Raw genomic sequence first — 23593 nt, forward strand, 5'->3', positions numbered from 1 at the left:
CAACTGGATCAGTACAACCTATAATCCAGTACGAGCTCATTTTAACTTGATTAGATCTGCAAAGACCCTATTTCCAAATAAGGTCACACTCACAGGTACCAGGGGTTAGGATTTGAACATGTTTTTTGGGGGACTCAATTCAACCCAAGATAATAATATAACTTTAATAAAATTAAGAGGAAGAGGAGGATAAAAGAAAGCAGTTTGAGAATGCCAATATCCTCATCTATCCTCATCTTTGTTTGGAAGGAAACAATTGGTAATGTTCTAAAATTGAGACATTGTGTGTGTGTGTGTGTGTGTGTGTGTGTGTGTGTGTGTAAATACATGAAATCCCAACCCAATAATTTTCCTGTAATCTCTTACACTTGGAGAAATCATCTCTTTTGTGGTAAACAAATATTTATTTAAGGTTCAACAACTTCAGTTTATTTTTGTTCTTCTATAAAATATGTAAAATTTAAATGTAATAATTTTTATTCTTTTAAAGACTGTAATGACTACTTAAGAGGTTGTTCCATTAAGCAATTTGAACACATACTACCTTCCTGCCTGACAGCCATCAAAACCATCAGAAAGCATATGAATAAGGAAGAGTCTTGGTCATATTTTAAGCTCCAAGAAGCTAGCAGCTTGCCTGGCCCATAGGTGCTGCTTAATACATGGCTGCTAAATTAGATTATTTTGTTGTTAATTATGCACAGTGTTGTACCAGACAACACACAACAAAACCAATGCTGCCATGTCCTGTGGAACCTTGCATCATAGAGGTACAAAGAGTCCAACTTTCAAGGACTGCATTTTTCATTTCTCTTTTGCACCCAACAGTCTAACTCTGGGAGATTAATTCCAGACATAGCTGAGGGGACAGAGCACAGTTGTCCTCAGATGGGCTGACCCTGAACTGAATGAGAAAATGAATCCCTTCTTTCTGTCTGGGTTTAGTGCCCCTGTTCTAAAGTCATATTCTTTGGCAACATAGTAATTTCCCCCCTGGACAATGGAATCTGCTGGTGAAAGGCCAAGGGTGAGATCTGTCAGCATTTCAGGCTATACCCATTCCCTTAGAGGACATTATCACTGCTGATATACTGGGAATGCCAAAAAAAATGTATGCAAGCGGACACTTTGGTCAACGTTGCTGAAGCAGTAGTTCACCATAATCAGACATGTCTGGACGCTGATGGTAACCACTTTGAGCACCTCTTGTCATTGCAGAAGTCAGACGTGACTTGTATTCATCTTTTGTTATTGGTGTATGTTGAGTATTACAATTTTAATACAGTTTTCCTTCCTTAAAGTGTGTGCACTTTTTTGGCACCCTCTGTATGTAGCCCAGTGCAGAAATGGACTGATGCTGCAGGTGACAGATGCTGCCAGGCATGCTGAGATACCCACAGACCGTCATAAGCCCGCACCTCCACTGTCCTCCCTCCCCCTCCCACGCCAGCTCATCTCCAACCTATTTGGAAGGCAGCAGAGTGGGACTCAGGGTTTAGTAAAAACAACTTGCAAGTATGGCACTAGCCTTAGCTATTATTAACAGGCTCTTGGGAAGGGAAACCGGGGTTAATGCCACTGGCTTTTTTATCTGCATCTATCTGGTGTAAATGTCTTTCTCTTTCTCCCTCCCCAGCCCTCTCTCTTTCTCTCATTTGCACCCCAGTGCAATCAATATTCTGCTCAATCACAGATTCAGACCTGCCAGGCTGTGTTTGCCCTTCCTATGCTGACTCATCCATGGAGGCCATCACAGGCCAAGCACTCCCTCTGGCCAGAAATATCATTTGGTGGAATCTCCAGCTCTGGCTCATCTTTGCTCCAAACAGTGTCCTTTTTCCTTTTCCCTTTGTCCTTTTCCTTTTGGGTCTTCTCCTACACCCTGCCCCCATGGGAGTCCCAGACAGGCATTAACACAGGCGGGGGGGTGGGGGCAGGAGGGTTTGCAGGACTCTGATGGAAAGTGGGTACAGAATAGCATTGTCTCTTGGAAGTATCAAGAAACAGCTGCTAAAGAGAGGGAAGCACAAATGTTGATGACTCAGGGCGAGGTCTAGAGCCAATAAATACACTGTAAATAGATACAGCCCAAGCATGGTATTTTCTGTCTCCAGGTTTGGTTTGAGTTTCCAATTTTGTGTCCTAACTAAGAAGAACTAGTGGGTGGAGAAAAATAAATACTCATTTGAATTTTTTCCTAGCTGTAGAGTGATAGGTTTTGAACTGGCTGAGCCTCCAAGATCACTGTGTTCCACATCCTCTCTCCACATAGAGGAGACAGAGGAAAGCCAAGATGGGCTATGGTTTCCCCAATGTCACACAGGTGGACAGGGTCCTGGGTCCCAATCCAGGGCTATTTTCTTGCTCCTTTGAAGTGTGATCTCTTTGTGTGCTACCATCCAAATTTTTGATGCTGTCAAGTGCTTCTCTTTGCAAGGTATAAGGTTTGGACCAGACAACTGATAGCAACACCAACAGAGCAACCTATTGGGAAATGACAAGCATGCTTCCTTCCACACTCAGTGACGGAAGGTCACAATGCAGCCAGGGAGACTCCAGGCAAGGCCAGGGAGAGCTGGCAGAATAGACGAGTGGAGCTTCATCTTAGAGGATTCCTGGGGATTACAGGAGAGAAGGCGCCCATCTGCCTCTCTATTCTGGTTCAGTGGCAGAGTACAGACAAAACGGCTGCACTTTTGAAGAAGGTAATGAGCAATTTGGCATTCTGCATCTTTGTGTCATGAAGCAACATGATCTCTTCTGAAAAGTTCTCTTCTGGCCTTGTGGAAATCTCTGCAGAACGACAGTATTTGTCTCCTATTAATTCTGCTCCCTTGATTTGCAATGACGTTGGTGGGTGGGTTATTAGGGAGTAAGGGGACATGAAAGGAGGGGGCAGGGTGGGGACACAATGGGAGGGAGGGAGGTGATGAAGAGAGAGGGAGCGATGATGGGGAGCAGGGAGGTTCCCTTGGAAGGCCTGGCTGTTGCACTGTGACCCTGCAGAAACAACAGGGTTGAACAAACTGAATTTGGGATTTCAGAGGACATTGGCCCAGCAGAGAAAAGGGGATCATCAGGGTCTTGCCGAGCCAAAGCGCTACTCCTTGGTCAGTCAGCCCAGGGTTCTCCTAGAGAAGCATGTAAATAGGCTGCTTTGATGTAACTGTGGGCAGGAAGTAATCACTTGAGAAAGGAAAGAGAATATCCCCAAGGTACTTTCTTTATGTCTGTACCAGACAACATGCACAAGATTCTAGACCTCAGAGTTGAGTCACCTTAGAGGCCATCTGCTCATTCGTGCGTCCTGTGTAAGACTCAGCTCAGTCAGCCTTCTTTGAACAATTATGAGAGAGCTTGTCTCCTTGAGGATTAACCACTCAATTTGGGGGAGCTCTAACTGTTAAAACCTCCATCCTTATATGGAGTCAGAATGGGCTGCCCTATATCTTCTAGCCTTTATTCTAGTTCTCCCATGTGATTCTCAGAAGTCAGATTATTACACCTTGACAGTGAGGGGGAATTCCCACATCACTTAGATGTACAATCTTGGCAATTACAGACAATTAGTGAGCGAGCCAGTGATTTATTTCATTAGAAGTTTTCAATGACTAATTCTAAAAATCGTACTTTCATTTCATAAGTCTATTTGAATTTACAAATCCTAAATTTCACACCAGGGAAACAAATTCAGCCCATTTTCAAATGTTAACATTGGAAATATTAAAACAAACCCCAGTCTTTTCGCAAGCTGTACCCCCATCTTCAATAACAATGGTTCTTCCCTGTCAGTGAGACCAGAATGCTGCAGGTGTCCTTGACTTCGGCTTTATTCCCACATCGTAAGTGTCGTGTTAGCGTCCAACCTCTCCCCTGCACCAGACCCCGGCTCTTTGCCTTCCTGTTGCCCACAGCACAGAGTCCAAGCTCCCCAAATTGCCTGGCTTGCATCATCAGCTGAGCGCCCCTCAATACCCCCCCTCTGCTTAGCAGCCCCAGTTTCTTCCCATGTTCTCTCCTCTCTCAGGGCATTTGAACTTGGCACAGGACCCCTTCCCTGAGCGCCCCCTACTACCTCCACACCAGCCTCACCTGGCCTGTTCTCCTGGCTCTCCACTCCCGATGAACTCCCCCTTCAGCATCTCACATGAGCTGGCTTTGCTCTGAAACTTTCTTGTGACCAGTCGGCTCCCCTCCCCTTGCCACTTACCTATCTAACTCCAACTTCTCTGAGACCCTCACAGAGCAGTCAGGCCATAGTGCCTCCTTGCTCTGCACCGGGGGTGCCCTGTACTACTGTTTCTCAGGGTGGCCCTGCAAGTCTGTCTCCCAAACAGATTGGTACTGGCGTCAGTGTGTCTGTTTCTCCTGTACGCAGCATAGCATAGCCCCTGGCTTGGAGGAAATGCTCAGCACTCTCTCTGAGTGAATAAGTGTCCTCTTGCCCACTGAATACAGCTCAGATCCCCATAAGGCCCTATAAAGGTAATCCTGAAATTGCTTTCCATCCGTCTCTCCCACTCTATGTCCTTGCACAGGCCACACATAGCAGACTACCTGCTCTTCTCGCCTCAACAGACCACAACGGTCCCACCATGAAACCCTTGCTCACAATAATATATACTACATATTATATAGTATCTAATAGACTAATACATGATAATATTCAATTTTATATATTAACTTAATAAATCATATAAAATTAAATTTTAATAGTATTTAATATACATTTTAAAATAAATTACTAGGCAATACATCAATATATTACTCATATGTTAATATAATAATATAACAATATATTATACATAGTATAGTAACAAGCTAATATAATTTATATATAATATATTAATATAATAATACATTACACGTAAGATTATCTAACAATGTGTTATAATCTACTAATTTATTATTTTTCAACACTGAGCATTCATATATAATAATTAAGTAATTAAAGTGATATGTGAAATTACATGTGTGCATGTGTATATATAATAACAATGTACAGTATGTTTTTCTTCTGGGCCCCCCACTCTGGGAGACACTCTATACAAATTCTCCTATTTAATTCTCACCACAGCACTATGACCTCAGGTGGTTTCACACCTCATCCCCCACCCCTACTGCTCAGTAAGAGTGGGTCTGCCCTCCCCTTCACAGAACTGACACTTTCTATATGCCTCCTTCATACCGAGCAGGCCTCAGAGTCTGCCCTCCAGCATGGCTATTAGGACACAGTTCACAGCTCCCTAACATGTGAGAAGCTGTCCAAAGCCAGAGGCAGGCCTGGTGCTCCCATTTTCCTGCAGCATCTGCAGCATGGAAGCTTATCCATAGCAGGTTACATTGACTCCCACATGGCTCTCACACAGGCTGACTCTTTGTCTTGAGAATTGACATAAAAACAGCTGAGTGATCCATACATTTGCCAACTGTTCTCTGATGCAGACATTAGCTCGGCCACATCTTTAGTGTATTTGTTGGGCCCATTAGTAGAATGTCACTTATCCTGTTAATTTGCTCATGACACAGACGTTCCTCAAAAATTCAGCCTTGAAACAAAACGCTGACTTCGAGTAGTTGAGATGAGAGGGGCTGGCTCCTCTATGGAGTCGTAAAGAATATCCCACGCTTCTCAGACTCACACATGAAAGGACGTTGCAGGAACTGCATCAGACCCCACTGTGACTTGTCCCACACGGTCATAGAGCAGCACCGCTGGTTCCACTGTCTGATACTTACTCAGGCCACTGGGAAAGGGACCAGGAATATCTGGTCTATAGCATCCTCCTGCTCCTTCAAGGACTTCTCAGTGCCACACAGATAGCCCTTCAAGCGTGTTACCCTCAGTACTGGCAGCCCGTGCCTTTTCTAGTTCCCTTTCACAGGACCCAGCAGAAAACACACCCTTTTCTTACTAAGAAGCAGGGTCTGTTGGAAGCATGGGGGTACCCCCAAAAACCTAACATTTTAATGAAATTGAGTATTATTCAATATCTATTCCAAGGTGTTGCTGTTTCCACTGTCCTCCTTTTCCCCTCCAGGCAAAACTCAAACTCTATACCAGGCCCAAGAAATTTCCCTCAGGCCCTCCATTTATGTCCCTAGACTAGAAAGCAAAACAAAAAAAAGCCCACAGAAACTGGACCTGCGTGCCCTAGAATGCACTTTGGTCAATGCATTGGTGGGAGGTGGGGAGACTCACCTCTCACCCTGAATTATCTGAGGATGCCTCCCAAACACACTGGGCAAGCTCCCTGAGCCACGTTCTATAGGAAAATGTCATTTCTAGGACTATGCTAGTGGTCGTCTTAACTCAGGCTCCCCACAAGCAGGGCTGAATACCAGGATTTGTGTGCACTTGATTTATTCAACAGTTGCCCTGGAGAAACTGATTAAGGGATGGGGACAGCAGAATAGGAAATGGGAGGTGGCAAGGGGAGGCTGTAAGAGCAGCTTCAGCCCATCCTGTAGAGGAATCAGGAGTGAAAATTGCATTTCAGAGTTTGTTCTCTGTCAAAACAAGGGACCTGGGCTCTCATGTGCCCAGACACTTCTGGAACTCTGCAAGTGGAGGCAAATGGCTCAGTCATCAAGGAGAGTCCAGGCACAGGGGCGGCCGCTGGAAGCAAAAAACAAAGATGCTGGGGGTACATCGGGTACATCGGAACAATAAAAAGGGGACATGTTATCTGGACAGAGCACCCACAGTACCCACTGCTCTGGCCCATGTTGAGTGGCACTTTGAACAATGGCTGCCCAGCTGGGTCACTCCTTAATCTGGCTCTACCAAGAATTGGGGATTAATTACTTAGTAGAATCCAGTTATAATCCCGGCATCATCAGGTAACCAAGATGAACTTTAGTCTTAATATCGTCCTCTCTCTCTTTCTCTCTCTCTCTCTCCCACCCCCACCCCCGTCATGCACATACACACACACACACACACGGAGTGACTCATGGCACATATGATGCACACACTCCCAACTGCCTTCAAAACACAGCATAAGAGCATCAGCAAAGCCAGATCTCTCTCACCGTAGGCTTTGAGATGACTGGCCCAGGTGAGGTGGGAACCCCCTCCCTGCTCACAGTCCCTGTCATCACCACCCTCGTGCTGCTCCTTCCTGCTTCCACCTTTTAATGCTTCTGTGAGTGTTGGAGAAAAAGCATTCTGTTTCCTGAGTCCTGTTTCCTTTGTCACTGACCCTGTGTTTTCCTCTGCATCCACAGGATTTGTTTGTGAATCTTTTCCTGGAACATGCACAGTTTGTACACAAACTGTTCTCAAACCCTCCTCACAGGTTTCTGGAGGCTGGATTCCGGTTGTCTGGAGCACTGGTCCACATTTTGTAAGGCAAGGAGCTTTACAATTAGGAAGCTTTGCAATTTTCCTAGCAATTATCATTGTTTCTTCCAATTTTACTGTGTCCAGACCCTGACCTGATTGCCTGCTGGAGACCAACTCACGTGCCACCCCCCACCTCCCAGGCTGCACCTGACGATGTTGGACATTGTGGACATGCCACAGAACATATAAGGAGTATATTCTGGAAACAGATGGCCAGCTTTGAGACCCATTCCTACCACTTGCCAGGGGAGGGAGAGTTAGCTCATTTTTCCCACCTGTCAAACGGGGATAATGATAATATCTACCTAGGAGGTTCTTCTGAGAAAACAAGATCATGATGTCAACATAAAGCCTGGAGCACTGTGAGAATTCCATAAATGGTGGTGGTGGGCCCAACAATGGCAGCTATCATTCTTATCATTATGGGAAAGACATAAGGAAGAGCTTGGGGGGGATCCCCTCTTGGTTTTACAAACCAAAATCAAGTATCATTTCTGGTCATTGACACCAGCAACACCCAAATACCAGAAGCGAGCTCTGTCCCCTTGCCTGTTCTCTTGGTCCTATAAGAAGAAAGTACCAGCATATGGCAATGACCCCCAAAACTGACAAATTGGACCTACTGTGGGCTGAAAGGAATTTGTGTGTGTAGCTATGTGTGTGTTGTAAGCAAAGTAGTGGAGATTAATTATGGGAACTGAAAATAAAATTGACTAATAAATTATTGACTGATATTTTTCTGGATTTGGGGACAATGTGTTAAAAGGCAGAATCAAGCTTAAATTGGCTAAAAGGAGGAAGAACATTCTCTTCTGCCTATCCACTCACCCAATTTTTTTTTTGTTTTAACATTTATTACAATTTTAAATTTACAACAGAGTTACAAGAACAATAACAAGAATCCCTATATATTCTTCATCCATTTCTCAGTTAATAACGTTTTGCCACATTTACTTTATTACTTCACTCTAAATACATATGTATACTATTATTTTTTCTGAACAATTTGAAAGTTAGTAGCAGACACCCTCTAAATATTTCATCATGCATTTTGTAAGAACAAAAATATTCTCTCTTTTGCAAACAACGCCTCCAATAAGGGGCTAATATCCAAAGTATATAAGAACACATACAACTCAACACCAACAAAAAAAACCAAACAATCCAATTTAAAAAATGGGCAGAGGACTTGAATAGACATTTCTCCAAAAAGAACATACAAATGGCCAATACACATATGAAAAGATGCTCAACATCACTAATCATCAGAGAAATGCAAATAAAACCACAATGAGATATCACCTCACCCCAGTCAGAATGGCTATCATCAACAAGACAAATAATAACAAGTGTTGGAGAGGCTGTGGAGAAAAAGGAACTCTCATGCACTGTTGGTGGGAATGCAGTTGGTGCAGCCGCTATGGAAGGCAGTGTGGAGGTGCCTCAAAAAATTACGAATAGAATTGCCATATGACCCAGCAATCCCTCTCCGGGGTATCTACCAAAAAACTTCTGAAAACATTTATCTGTAAAGATATATGTGCTCCTGTGTTCACTGCAGCTTTATTTACAGTGGCCAAGACATGGAAACAACCAAAGTATCCTACGATAGACAATTGGATAAAGAAGATGTGGTATAAATACACAGTGGAATACTATTCGGCGGTAAGAAAAGATGAAATACTGCCATTTGCGATAACATGGATGGATCTTGAGATTATCACGCTAAGCAAAATAAGTCAGAAAGAAAAAGTCAAGAACCATATGACTTCACTCATATGTGGGATATAAAACTGAAAGCAACAAAGGAACAAAACAAACAAAGAAAGAAAAACTCATAGACACAGACAGTAGTTTAGTGGTTACCAGAGAGTAGGGGGTGATGGGGGCGGTAGATGAGGGTAAAAGGGATGGGGATCAAATATATGGAGATGGAAAGAGAACTGACTCTGGGTGGTGAACATACAATGTGATATATAGATGATGTATTGCAGAATTGTACACCTGAAACCTATGTAACTTTATTAACCATTGTCACCCAAAAAAACTTTAATTTTTAAAAAAATTGTCTTATGTAACCACAGTACAATTATCAAATTCAGGTGATTTGACATTGATACAATACTATGATCGATTCTATAGTACATATTCAATTTCTAATTGTCCCATTAACATCTTTTATGGATATTTCCCCCCATCCAGGATCAAAAAAGACCACACAGTTCATGTAATTGGCATGTCTCCTTCATCTCTTTTAATCTAGAATAGGCCTTCATCTTTCTTCATTCTTAAAGATATTGATTTTTTTTTTCAGCTTTATTGAGCTGTAATTGACAATGCTGATGTTTTCGAATAGTACAGGCCACCTCTTTTGGAGAATGCTGCCAATTTGGTTTCATATACCATGCTCTGATGATTAGGTTTAGGTTATGTATTTTGGCAGGAATACTACTTGAGTGATATTGTGTTCTTCTCAATGCATCACACCAAGAGGGGCCTAATGTCAGCTGGTACCATTATTGTGAGTGATAACTTTTCTCAATTGGCAGGGTGGTGTCTTCCAGGTTTCTTGACAGATCATTGTTTTAAAAAACAAATCAACTGTGTTCTAAAGATGTAAGTCCTCCATGGATAAATTGATAAATTTAACATAATCTCCCAAAATTTCCTAACAAGTTTCCTTCCTTCAGAAGTAGACAAACACAGTTTAGCTCTAATAAAGTCTTATAAAATTTTTTTTAAAGAAGTAGACAAACAGATTCACTCAAAATAATCAAGCAAGAATAGCTCAGAAAAACTCTAAAATAGAAGAAAAAGGAGGAGGGACTGGTCTCCCAGTTCTTAAAACACATCATAAGGTAACTAATACATATTGGCACATGAATATATACACATAGCCCAATGAAGCACAAGAAAAATCCAGAAATAGACCCAAATGTACACGGGATATTAAAATGTCACAAATATGGATAGGCTAATCAGTGGGTAAAGGTGAACTTTGTAATCAACAGCATTGGGACAAATGGACAGCTGTTAGGGAAAAGGTAGAGTCGGAACCATACTACACATCAAGATAAACTCCAATGAATCAAACTTTTAAATATAAAAAGTAAAACCATGTAAGTACTATCAGAAAGCATTCTATTCCTCCACCCCCACTCTCACCCCCACAGAGTTCAGATTCGCTCACTCTCCCTCATTCTCTGCCTTGGAAGACCCCCCGCTCCCCACTCAACCTGTCCCACGGTGGATGACTCCAGCAGCCTCCTGCACCCTTTGGCCAATGGGGAGCCATGAGAAGACATGTGAGGACATGAGAGAAATGAAGGCAGGGTATTCACTTCCTGGTTTCCTCCTGCAGGCGCTGTTTTCCTGACAGACATGAGTGCTCTTCTCTAGGCAGCCTTATCTACACAATTCTCTCTCCACCCAGGCTGTAATAACCTCTCTGTCTCCTTGGCCCCCCAGGGCCCAGGGTGATGACATCTCTGTTGCTGCTAAGCCCTGATTCTTGCACCAACCCTTCGGAGGCCCCTAAAACTTGCTCATGCTCTTATAATTAGTCCCTTTGTACATAAACCTCTCTTGAAATATCCTAATTTGAGTGTATCATTAACTTCCGATTGGGATTCAGATTGATAGAATAACCTTGCAGTCAACTGGCATATCGAACTATGTCTCAAAATTCAGAAGCCAAAAAAGAAAAGATTAATAATTGTAAATGTAAACAGCAACAACTTCTACATAGAAAACAAAACCAACACAACACAAAGAAAATAAAAAGACAAACACTAGGGGAAATATCTGTAGCTCATGAAACAGAAAAAATATAGGAAGAGCTCTCAAAGATGAAAAAGACAAAAACCATAAAACCAATAGAAAAATGGGCAAAGGTCATGGCAGTTCACAGAATAAGAAACACAATGTTCCTAAATACTTGCAAGCACTCATAAGCAGAGACATGAAAATTAAAATTACACCAGGATACATTTTTTCCTGGATCAGATTGGAAAAATTCCAAAACTCGACAAAACACTGTGTTGGCCAGATGCTACAGAAGCAGATGCTGCCGTTCTTTCTCAGCTGGATTGCCAACCGGTGCAACCCCTACTGAGGGCGGTAGTCATCCAAACTTCAAATGTACTGTCCCTCAGACTCAGTGACCCCACTCCTGAGGCTAGATCTTATGAGTAGGAACTGATGTATGACAAGGTTATTCCCTGCAGCACTGTGATACTGAAAAATGTGGAAACCACCCAAGTGTCCATATCTGAGGAAATGGCTAAATAAACCTATGATTTATTCACACGATGGAATAGCCTGTAACTGTAAAAAAGAATGAAAAGGCTCCCTGTGAACTAAAATCAAAATATCTTCTGGACACATTGCTAACTAAAATCAGAAAAGTACAAAGCGCAGTATGTTGTGGTATTTCAACTTTGAGGTAAGAAAGTAGGAAATATGAACATGCATTTCTAGAATCCCTACCAAAATACCAATGGCATTTTTCACAGAACTAAAATAATTCTAAAATTCATATGGAACCACAAAAGACCCCGAATAGCCACGGCAATCTTGAGAAAGAAGAACAAAGTTGGAGGTATCAGGCTACCTGATATCAAACTATACCACAAAGTATAGTAATAAAAACAGCATGATACTGGGATAAAAACAGAAACATAGATCAATGGCACAGAACAGAGCCCAGGACTAAATCCCTGCCTGTATGGCCATTTAATCTATGACAAAGGAGGCAAGAATATACATTAGGGTACAAAGAATATACAAAGACAGTCTACTCAATAAATGGTGCTGGGAAAACTGGACAGACACATGCAAAAAAGTGAAACTGGGCCACCTTCTTATGCCACATACAAGAATAAACTCAAAATGTATTAAAAACTTAAACCATAAAACTCCTAAAAGAAAATGTAGGAAGTAAACTCTCAAACATTACCTTTAGTAACATTTTTACTGATATATCTCTTTGGGCAAGGAAAACAAAAGAAAAAATAAATGAGACTACATGAAACTAAAAAGTTTTTGCATAGCAAAGGGAACCATCAATAAAATGAAAAGACATCCCACTGAATAGGAGAAGATATTTGCCAATGATACATCTGGTAAGGGGTTAATATCCAAAATTTATTTAAAAACTCATATAACTCAACACCAAAAAAACCTAAACAATCCAATTTAAAAATGGGCAGAGGACCCAAATAGACATTTCTCCGAAGAGGACATACAGATGGCCACACACATATGAAACGATGCTCAACGTCACTAATCATCAGAGAAACGCAAATGAAAACCACGATGAGATATCATCTCACTCCTGTCAGAATGGCTATCATCAATAAATCAACAAACAACACTGTTGGTGAATTTGCAAATTGGTGCAGCCACTATAGAAAATAGTATGGAGGTTCCTCAAAAAATTAAAAATAGATCTACCTTGTTACCCAGCAGTTCCACTCCTAGATATTTATCAAAAGAAATTCAAAACACTAATTTAAAAAGATATACTCATATGCACCCCTCTGTTCACTGCAGCACTATTCACAATAGCCAAGACATGGAAACAACCGAAACGCACATCAATAGACGATTGGATAAAAAAGAGGTGGTACATATATACAATGGAATATTAGACTGATATAAAAAAAAAGAGTGAAATATTAGGGCAGCTGGATGGCTCAGTTGGTTAGTGCACAAGCTCTGAACAACAGGGTTGCCGGTTTGATTCCTGCATGGGATGGTGGGCTGCGCACCCTGCAACTAAAGATTGAAAACAGCAACTGGATTTGGAGTTGAGCTCCACCCTCCACAGCTAGATTGAAGGACAACAACTTGGAGCTGACGGACCCTGGAGAAACACACTGTTCCCCAATATTTCCCAATAAAAAATTTTAAGACAAAAGAGTGAAATCTTACCTTTTGCGACAACGTCGATAGAGCTAGAGGGTATTATGCTAAATAAAATAAGTCAGACTAAGAAAGACAAATAAATACTATATGATCTCACTTATATGTGGAATCTAAAGAACAAAATAAATGAACAAACAAAACAGAAACAGACTTATAGATACAGAGAACAAACTGATGGTTTAGTAGATGGGAGGGGGGTTTGGAAACTTGGGTGAGAAAGGTGAAGGAATTAAGTACAAATTGGTAGTTACAAAATAGTCATGGGGATCTAAGTACAATATTGTGAATATAATCAATAATATCATAATAATATAGGTGGGTAGATGACTTTTTGGGGTCATCGCTTTGTGATGTATATAAATGTCTAATCACTATGTTGTTTTGTATACCTGAAACTAATAAAAAATATTTTTTTAGATAAGTAAGTATATTTAATGAAATCTAAAAAAGAGAGAGAGAGAGAGAACACACATTTCCATTTTCTTGTGTTTGCATAAAGAAACACTGATGGGTTACCAAAGAAACTAACAATAGCAGATAGCTGGGGTGGAGGCAGGAGCGTGTGGGCGGGCAGGGTACACGTAAAGGTTTCTCCTTGTGCACTTTCTCTAGTCGTGCGATTTTTGAACGATATGAACATAGGGCCTATTCCAAAAGATGAAGAAGATAAAAGAGGTGGTGAAGAAGACAGAGATGGAGAAAAAGAAAAAGAAGACCGGGAAAAAGACAAAGACAAAGGAGATAAAGATGAGGGGGAAGAAAGTGGAGAAATTGACCATGCTGCTTGAGTCTGAGGCTTGGTGATCTCTCCTTCACAACTATCTTTCTTTTTACCGGAGTCACAGGCCGGGAGGCCAGAGGCAAAGAACATGGGCTTTGAAATAAAATAGACTTTGGTTTGAATTTTGGTGTTTCTGCCTTCTTTCTGGAGAAATGCCTTAACCGCTCAGAGCGGTAGTGTGCAGAATCGGTACGTGGGGATTTTAGTGGTACTCACGTCATAATGCTGTTGTGTGGACGGAACTGGGTAATTTATGTCCTTAGAAAGTGCTGGCTCATAGGAAATACAAGACATTATTATTTTTATAGATTTTAAGCACATACATTGAAAGATAAGAGTTTAATTGCCCACGTAAACTCTTTTTACCAAAATTTCTCCCTGGAAAATGAAATTACCACCTTCCAAATAAATACCAAAACTTCTATTTTGAGAAACATTGCTGAGGGCTCTATTCAGCTGTGGTTCCATCATTTATATAAGCCTCCATTAAGGATACAAAATGTCACAACAAATGCAATGTTGGGTTTTCTGCTCCCTTTCCATTTTTCCTCCTCCTCAGGCTTCTCTTTTCATTTCATCCTCTTTTTCTTCCTGTCTCATTTCCTTTTCTTCTTTCACTTCTGCCTACCTTCCTCTTGGCCTCTGTACTCACAAATGACCTGAACGTTCCAAACAAAAGTGACCTCAGGAGACCATTAGTTCCATCCACTCTTGTTGCAGATGAGCAAATCAAGGTCCAGAGAGAATATGGGTTCACCCACAGCCAACCACCACCACCACCACCACCCCACCCAGGTGGCTGCAGACCAGGACCAGAGCCAGCTTTCCCGTGAAGTTTCCTTTCCACTCAGCTTCTGGAGGTCATCTTATACCAGAGTGTCCCAAACCCTGTATTGAAGTGAAATGTCATTTCTTAATTTCTCAATCTGCATTTAGAAAACAAATGAGGCAGGGATTGTTCTTTCATTTGGGAGTTTATGTGAGATCAAATGCATTGTGCTTTTGAAACTCCAGTAGTAGATGTGTTGAGAGTGATAAAAGTGATGCACATCACAGAAGGGGCTCAGTGAGGTCCTGCCTGTATGTTTGAGGATGTGTGTGACTGGGGTCTCACAGGACCTTCCATCTTCGTGGTTCTACAAGCAGAACTAGTCTTCCAAGCTCTCTCCTCTCCACAAAGGCCTGGCTGCTATATCTTGAGTCTTTGTCCTGGAAGCTGTGGAACAAGACCAAATTTTAGAGGAAGGAAGGAATGAAGAACAATAGTAGCAATCCTCTAGGGGACACTTGCTCCCTGTCAGATGCTGTGCTAGGGGATTTACACAAATAGTGGGTCCAAATATCACAGGGCATAAAACTCAAATGTACAAGAAAGGCCACATTTTCACTTTTCTTTAACTCAATTTCATCTCTACCTTGAGCCCCCCTTCTGCTTACAAGCCAAAATAATTGTGACAGAATCACTCCCAAGGTTTCCCAGTCATTTCACATGAAATGCAGTCAGTTCAGGGTAGGCTCCCTCCACCTTTTCCCAAGAGTGCATCTAAGTTCTGTGTGGTATGCAGAGCACTCAGTTGTTGAGGGGTGGAGGGTCTGGTCTGAGGCCATCTTCTGCCCTGCTCCAAATTGGTCCTTGGAGGTCAGAAGAAATCCCACAGGCACCTTCAATCAATCTGAGGACTTTGCATCACCTCTTCTGATAGGTCTGTATACTCCCTATTTTCCTCTCTCTAATCTTGAGCCCCGTTTGGCTTCACCAATACTCTCCCAGGCTTATTTCCAGTTTTCCTTTTCTGGGCTCCCATCCCTTTAAAGTTGGGTGAACTCGTGACGTGTTTTGGCTGATGAAATGTTAGCAGAAGTGATGCATGTCATTTCCAAGTAGAAACCTGTAAGAACCAGGAAACAAGTCACCATCTCCCTTTCCCTGAGCCTTAGTCAAAAGCAATGTTTCATTCAATGATGTTTTCATCCTCCCAGGAAAGGGTGAGGACAGTGTGAAACAGACATACCCACTTTCGAGATGGACATGTACCAGGAGCAAGAGATAAAACTTCATTGTTTTAAACCACTGAGATTTGTGGCTGTTTGTTCCATTGCATACCTAGCCCATCCTGACTAATGTGGAGAGAATGAAGTTTTAGAATGCTCTCCTGTGCCCTTCTGGCCCCTGGGTGAAAGGAAGGGTTCTTGGGGACCTCTGTACCTAGGCTGCCTGGCTATCATTTGCAGTCTATTGCTACCACAGCATAATGGGCAGGGGTCTTTCCTACAAGGTTTGCTGTGATCTCAAACTTATCCTGGGAAGTGGAACACAAGGCCCACATACTCTCAAATTTCTAAACTTTTTTGAGGCTTCTCTTCTCATTTCCCACCAGAGGCTTTGCCCACAAAGTGGAAATGGGGGAGGGGCAGAGAGAAAAGAAGGAAGAAAAGGCCACCGGCTGCTAAAAGGTAATGTCTGCATGCACCTCATGTGAAACCCCAGAGTTGAGTTCATTTTGCCTTTTATTTTCTCTCCGTCTGCTCCCTTAGGAGAATGGTGACTCTCCTGAGCGAACTAAATAAAAATCAAAGCTCCCTGAGGCCAGAGAAAAGTATTTTAAGATTCTGTTTCCTCCATGAGATCCAGCAAAGATGAGTGATCTATAGAGTACATTTTTAATTGATTATAAGGGATCTTATTCTCCTGTCCCACGTGATTCTAAAATTATATTTTTATTGGCACTGACCACATCTCCATCACCTGAAAGGCAGATAGAGAATGCCCTGTTGGATCCCTTTCCTTTTGGAAAGAAATTTTCTTTTGAGGGTGACCTGGGACTCATTCATATAAAACATGACATGTAAAAAAACAGCCAGTTGTGTCCCTGTGGGTTTTCCCCACTGGACTAGTTGTAATCCTGGCTGACTCCCAATTAATCTGCCTATTTCTTTTCCAACTCAATGGTGCAAAAGTAAACTAAGCCTTTTGGTTTCTCTAGTGACACAGAGGTCTCAGTGAAGTAGGGCTACTCATGGCTGTAATAAAAATCTGGAGAAGATGAAGGGAAACATTTCCCCGATAAATGAAATGTTCAATTAGGTTTTCTTTCCAAAAGTAAATTTGCTACCTTAGTGTCCTGATTTTGCAACATAGTGATTAATACATCAAACCAATTAAATTCTAAGCAACTCTTCACATTTGTTTGCATATTTTTCAGAAGCACACACACAGAATTAGTCTGGACCAAAGGTGTAATTTATTTGTCTGCAGTCTGAGTCATTGAGTTCCCTCAAGGTATCTTTCAACTTATTCTTTCTAGATCTCCATGGACTATGTTTTTCAAAACATGTGACTTACTTAGAAACAGGCTACCCAGCACAGAATCCAACCTGTTCCTTGTTTTGTATTTCAGAATTTGCTCAAGTGACTTAAGAAATTTTAAAACACTGTACTCTATGTTTTTATAGCTCTGAATTGGTATGTAGTGGTGAATATTGTTACTGTAGTTGCTTATCACAGAAATTGGAAAATGCCACCCCCCTAGATGTGCCTGTTAATGTTGGAAATGTAAAACAAGAAGATAGGACAGACGGCCTTCACACACCCTTTCAAATCTAGTAAACTTTATGGCACTAAGAAGTTTTCTTTCTAAACATTTATTTAATTTTTTTGGCCTTGAACTAATAGAGAATCAAAGATATATCCAATTATTAGAACCCAGATATAAGACCACAATTTTTTTCCATACCAACAACTCTTATAGAATATTCATGAACTCTATGGTGTGTGGCCAAGAGGACACCAGAACTCAATTGGAGGTCTGCTAATTACCATGTGATGGTGAGTGAGTTACTGGCCCTCTCTGAGTCTCGGCTTCCTCATGTATGAAATGGGATAACACCTGGTAGGCCCACCTCTGGATGCAGTGTTTGGTTTCACACAGTTCAGCCTGTTGGAAGACCTTGGTAGTGAATAAGGTTGTCCTAACATAGAGCATTTTTATGTGACTTATTATTATTTTTTTAAGGTTTTATTGGGGAAGGGGAACAGGACTTTATTGGGGAACAGTGTGTACTTCCAGGCCTTTTTTTCCCAAGTCAAGTTGTTGTCCTGAACAGTTTTAGTTGTGGAGGGTGCAGCTCAGATCCAGGTCCAGTTGCTGTTGCTAGTTGCAGGGGGCAGAGCCCACCATCCCTTGCGGGTGTCGAACTGGCAACCTTGTGGTTGAGAGGACGCACTCCAACCAACTGAGCTGTCCGGGAGCTCAGCGGCAGCTCAGCTCAAGGTGCCGTATTCGATCTTAGTTGCAGGGGGCAGAGCCCACCATCCCTTGAGGGACTCAAGGAGTTGAACTGGCAACCTTGTAGTTGAGAGCCTACTGGCCCATGTGGGAATCGAACCGTCAGCCTTCGGAGTTAGGAGCATGGAGCTCTAACCACCTGAGCCACCGGGCTGGCCCTTTTATGTGACTTTTTGTTACTGCTCTTAAAGTCTCCACAGAGAGGTCTGCAACAGGGCAAGAAGAAAATAGCAGAATGCCTAGAATGTTTACTCTCAACCTTGAATTTCTCTTTTTGTGTGCATTTGTGGAGTGTGTGACTTGTGTGTGACTTGATGGTAGAATGGCTTCTTCTGGTTTGACTTCCTAGATGGCAGAGGCTAGAAAGTTAAAGAACCTCACATCCCAGCCCCCTTGTGGCTAAGGTTCCAGAGGTGATTCAGCTTTGTGTATTGACCATGTTTCTAGCTTCTGTAAACATGATGCTTTAACATTTGTCCCACATGCATATCCCAGACAGGTCTTATTCTGGACAACTCAGTGATATGCCTGAGTTACCTTACGTTGGCCTCCTCCCGCCTTCCCATGGAGGGTTCATTCTGGGGTGGGTGTGCTTTGCAAGTACAAACCAACAGATTCAGAGCCCACACAGCCACTACCTTCTCTATGAGGCACACAATTTGGGTTACCATCTACCTGCCCCAATCACTCTCCAAGCCAGGTACCAGAAAACTAGAGACAACCCGTATGCCGCAGAGCCCACTGAAATTATTAAAACTAGCCAATCCTAAACCTGTGTACCCTGACTCCCTGAGGAAACCACAATAAAGTCTCTTGCCAGTTTCCCTGAATAGGTCTGCCTCCTGACTGGGGCTTCCTGTGTGCTCCTGCATGGCCTGGTGTGCCCCCTCCTCTTGGGATTCTTGAGAATGACAGTTGTTTCCTGAACTGTTGACCTAGCTATACCTCAAATTTTCTATTAATACACATATTTTAAATATCTTGCCAATCACTGCACTCACGGAAGACTCGCATTTGCAGGGTTAAGAGGATAGTAGGTGAACCATGCATTTTGCTGAGTCCCCAGGGGCATTGTGGCTCTGGAGCTAAGAGTTTGGCAGTGACTTCATGACCTCTAGTTTGCAGCTAAGACACTCTGTTCCTGGAGCCAAGAGACCCAACACGTGCTTCCTGATACCACAACCTCCTGACTGGCAGAGGTGCATGTTTCTGGACAGGCCCATTCTATGGTGTGTTTTTGAGGCCATTCTCATATTCCAGTCTAGAGTGTATTCTTCCAGATCGTTGTCAGCACCAGATTCTCTATGTTAAATCCCTTTCTATTTAAACTTTCTCTTATCTGCAGCCAACCCTACCTGCATAATGAATGTATCACTCAGGGTTCAGTCAAGAAACAGAAACCACACCAGAAATTTGAATGAAGTTTAATACACAAAATTATTAAGTGGTAATGGGAGAGTCACTTCTAATAGGGGTGAGAAAATGCTGAAGAACAGGGAGTAGCCAACTTAGGCAGTGGCTACTACCTCAGGGCTGAGGCAGCACATCCAACAAAGGAACACACTGGGACAAGGGTCTCCCACCTCTCGCCACAGCTGAGATTCAGGCCTCATTGGAAAGTGTGGCTGAAGGGCTGCAGGCCAGGGATGGTGGGCAGGAAGCTGCTAGAAAGACCCCTACTGGGGAGTCAGAGCAACTGACTGGGGACCCCCGTGGGGTGTCCACAAGAGTTGCGGGAAGTTACTGTTGTACTGCTGGCATAAGTCACCAGTGGGAGTATGCCGATGGTTCTCCCCTATACCACTGATGGGGGAGCATCGCGTGGGCAGCCAGGCCGAAGGCACAAGGGGGAAAGACCATCATCCAGGGAGAGAAGCCCCTTCCCCTGGCAAAGTGTGTCACCCTGGGTCCAATCAGGAGAGAGAAACTACACAGTAATTTCAAACAGGTAAACTTTAATAAAAAGAATTAGTAACTATAACAGGGGAGGGAATAATAGGGATTGACTAGTAAGAAGTAAAGAAAACTCTAAACATATGGGAAATGCAGATATAAGGAGTGGCAATGACCCCTAGGGCTAAAATTAGAGCGCCCAAAGAAGCAACATACATCAGCCTGATATCTATACCCTCCTACTGAGGTCATGGCCATGAATAGGTCAGTAACAAAGTAATTGCTGTGGTGCATCACCAGTGGAACTTGCCAGAAATCTGTCTTCTAAGGTACCCCAAAAAGTTGTTCATGGGAGATGTGATCGGAAGTAATGCTATGCAGAATACCATGGCAGTGATGAGGTATTCTGGGGGCCACAACGGCAGTCCTGGCAAAGGAACTGCAGATAAGGAAGACATATCTATATTCAGAATATGTGTCTATTCCTGTGAGAAGGAATGTCTGCCCCCTCAATGATGGAAGAGGTCCAATGCAATCTCCCTACCCCAGGTGGCTGGTTGGTCACCCCAGGAATGGTGCCATACTGGGACTCAGTGTGGTCTTCCATATAAGCCCCCAAATTGGTTTCTTGAGTTTGTACATTTTAGGTGTCAGTTTTCCCAATAGACACTTGAGTTCACTAATATGCAATGGTCATTCTTCTGTGCAAATTTGTTTTCCTGTGTGACTGTAAAGAATCCCTCTTTCCCGTAATAAGCCAATTATTAATAGTACATTGTCCCTTCTTTCCCTCATTCCTGGCTTTTTTTTTTCTGGTTCAAGTTTTCATCTCTGCTTTTAAGGTTAACCCCACCCCCCCAAAATTAATGCCCAAGTATCCTATTTAAGTTAGTTTTAAAATACTGATAATGGAATTGGAATGTTGCTTTTAGAAAAAGAGAAAGAGAGGAGGGAGGGAAGGAAGGAGGGAGGGAGGGAAAGAGGAAGGAAAGAAGGAAGGAGAAAAAAAAGGGGGGAAAATGAAATGCAAGAAACCTGGTATTACAGCAGGCCAGGTTCTGAGTGTTTCACCACCTTATCATGCCAGAGCCCTTTTTTCTCTCCTACAAATGCAATCTCTATCCAGGAAGCATTTTCCCATCAGTGATCTATTGCTTTCAGGCTAGCTTTGTGTGGAAAACAAGTAATTTAGGGGCCCCATAAAAGCTTATTGATTACCAATGGCCCATTCTGTGGTAGGTACTTAGGCAAGGGAAAAAAAAGAAAAATATAAATAAGCCCCAAGTTTACTTCTGCAGAAAAAAATGGACCCAATACCAATATGGCACTTTCCCAGACTAGACCATTTCTTGCACTCATTAAAATTCAGAAGCAGTGATCCAAGTGTGTCCTGGAGGAAACGTGCCAGAGTCTTGCTAATGGATCTCTCTAGCCTCTTTCTCCACATCCAGCAAAGGTTCTCTGAGGGAAGAAGGGGAAAGGGCAGTGCTTCTCAAACTTGAGCTTGCCTCAGAATCATCTGGAGGACTTGTTAAAACACACCTTGCTGGGCTTCCCCCCGGAAGGTCTAGGCCAGCCCAGTAACTTGCATCTCTAACAAGTTCCCAGGTGATGCTGATGCTGCTGGTCCAGGGACCAACCTTTGAGAACTACTGGCTCCGAGGCAATGGACTATAGTGGTTAAGAACACAGACTCTGAAAGTCAGAACCCCCTTGTCGTGCGGGGGACCCTGCTCGCTGCGCCATTTGTCGTGCGGGGAGGCCTGCGAGGTCTCTGGTCCCGCTCCCCACATAAGAACGCAGGACATGGTGAGGCCAAAAAGGAACACCCACGGAGCCATAGGCAGGGGAGTCATACCACTACGGTCTCACTGGAGGCTGGGTTCACTGGACGTGTGACCTGCTGTCCGTTTTCTCTGCAACCGACTGACGACTCTCCTCCACTCTCCTCCACTCTCCTCGGCTCTCCTTCGTAGCCGTAGCAGTTATATTAGTGGCCAATGGCTCAATGGCTACAGCTGACGGCCAATCAGCCACAGCTGACGGCCATCTACTACCTGAGCCAGCACCCCTCCACGTGAGGCCGAGAGCCTGTAAACTACTTTCTGGGGCTCTGCCCCCACACCCCTCGTCCAAATCCTTGCTCTACCACTTGCTGTGTGACCCTGGGCAATTACTTCTTGGTGCCTCAGTTTCCTTGTCTTTAAAATGGGAATTATGGTAGTGCTTACTTTGTAGGGTTGTTGAGAGAACTGAATGAGTTAAAATCGATAAAGCACTTAGAATAACACATGGTATATGGTAAAGATCATGCATAAGTATTAACTAACATAAATGTTTTAATTTTGATGATCACTGCTTTTGTTCTGGCCCCGAGGCAGCAAACCTGCTCTGTGGAAGGTCTTGCGTGTGAGTCCCCATTCTCTTCTCAGCTCTGCCACATTTTTGCTGTGAGAATGAAACTGGTCAGCTCATAACTGGGCCTTGGTTTCCTCATCCATAAAATGAGAGGGTTGGTAGTTGCCTTTCAAAGTTCCTTTTCATATAAATCCAAAGTTATTTCTATAGCTTACCGGAAGTCTTTTCTAATGTTCCTGGGCTATAACTACACCCGGTCATGTTTTCTTTTCTAACTTGCAAATGTAACCAGCATCTTGTACATGTCAGAGTGCAACAGAGATGACTGTGAACAGGCCCTTGTGCTTCCCTTCCCTTTTTTGGTGTCTCTCCTGCCTCCCCATGTGCTTATGCTGGAAGGGAAGGGAAGGGAGCTGAGCCAGGTGCTGTATAAGTACCTTACATATTCTTTAGGGCAGCGTAGAATTGTCCCGTTTTCCAGACGAGGAAGTTAAGGAAGGCTAAGATGAGGAGCTAAGGAAGGCAAAGTAACTTGCCCAGATTTGGGCTGGCAGGTGATGAAGCTGAGATCTGAGCCCTGTTCAGAGGCCTGGGCTAAATGCTGAGGCGTGGAGAGATGTAAGTACAAACAGACACAAATGAATAAAGCAGAATGCCCCAGAATGTCCAAAGGAACAGAGTAGGCGCACCCCTCGTGTGGCTGCCAAACCAGTTCCCAGGGTCTATTTGACACAACTTCCCAGAATCAACCATTTAATAGGGGGTAATGGAACCCCTCATCTCTGCCCCAAAAGCTTCACGGAGAACAAGAGGCGACCAGCTGCACCTTCTTGCATTCCCTTCACACAGCTGTTCCCTTTCTCGTGGTTAGGAAGCTCTACCACTACCTCACCTGCTCCTGGGCCCACAGGAGTAGCTACTCATCTGTGAAGGCTCAGCGCATCACCCCTCTAAGGGGTTTCTGAGACCTGCTTTCTCACCCTGCAATGACCACTCTTC

The sequence above is a fragment of the Rhinolophus sinicus genome, linkage group LG06, assembly GCF_036562045.2.
Source record: "Rhinolophus sinicus isolate RSC01 linkage group LG06, ASM3656204v1, whole genome shotgun sequence".
NCBI classification, from domain to species: Eukaryota; Metazoa; Chordata; class Mammalia; order Chiroptera; family Rhinolophidae; genus Rhinolophus; species Rhinolophus sinicus.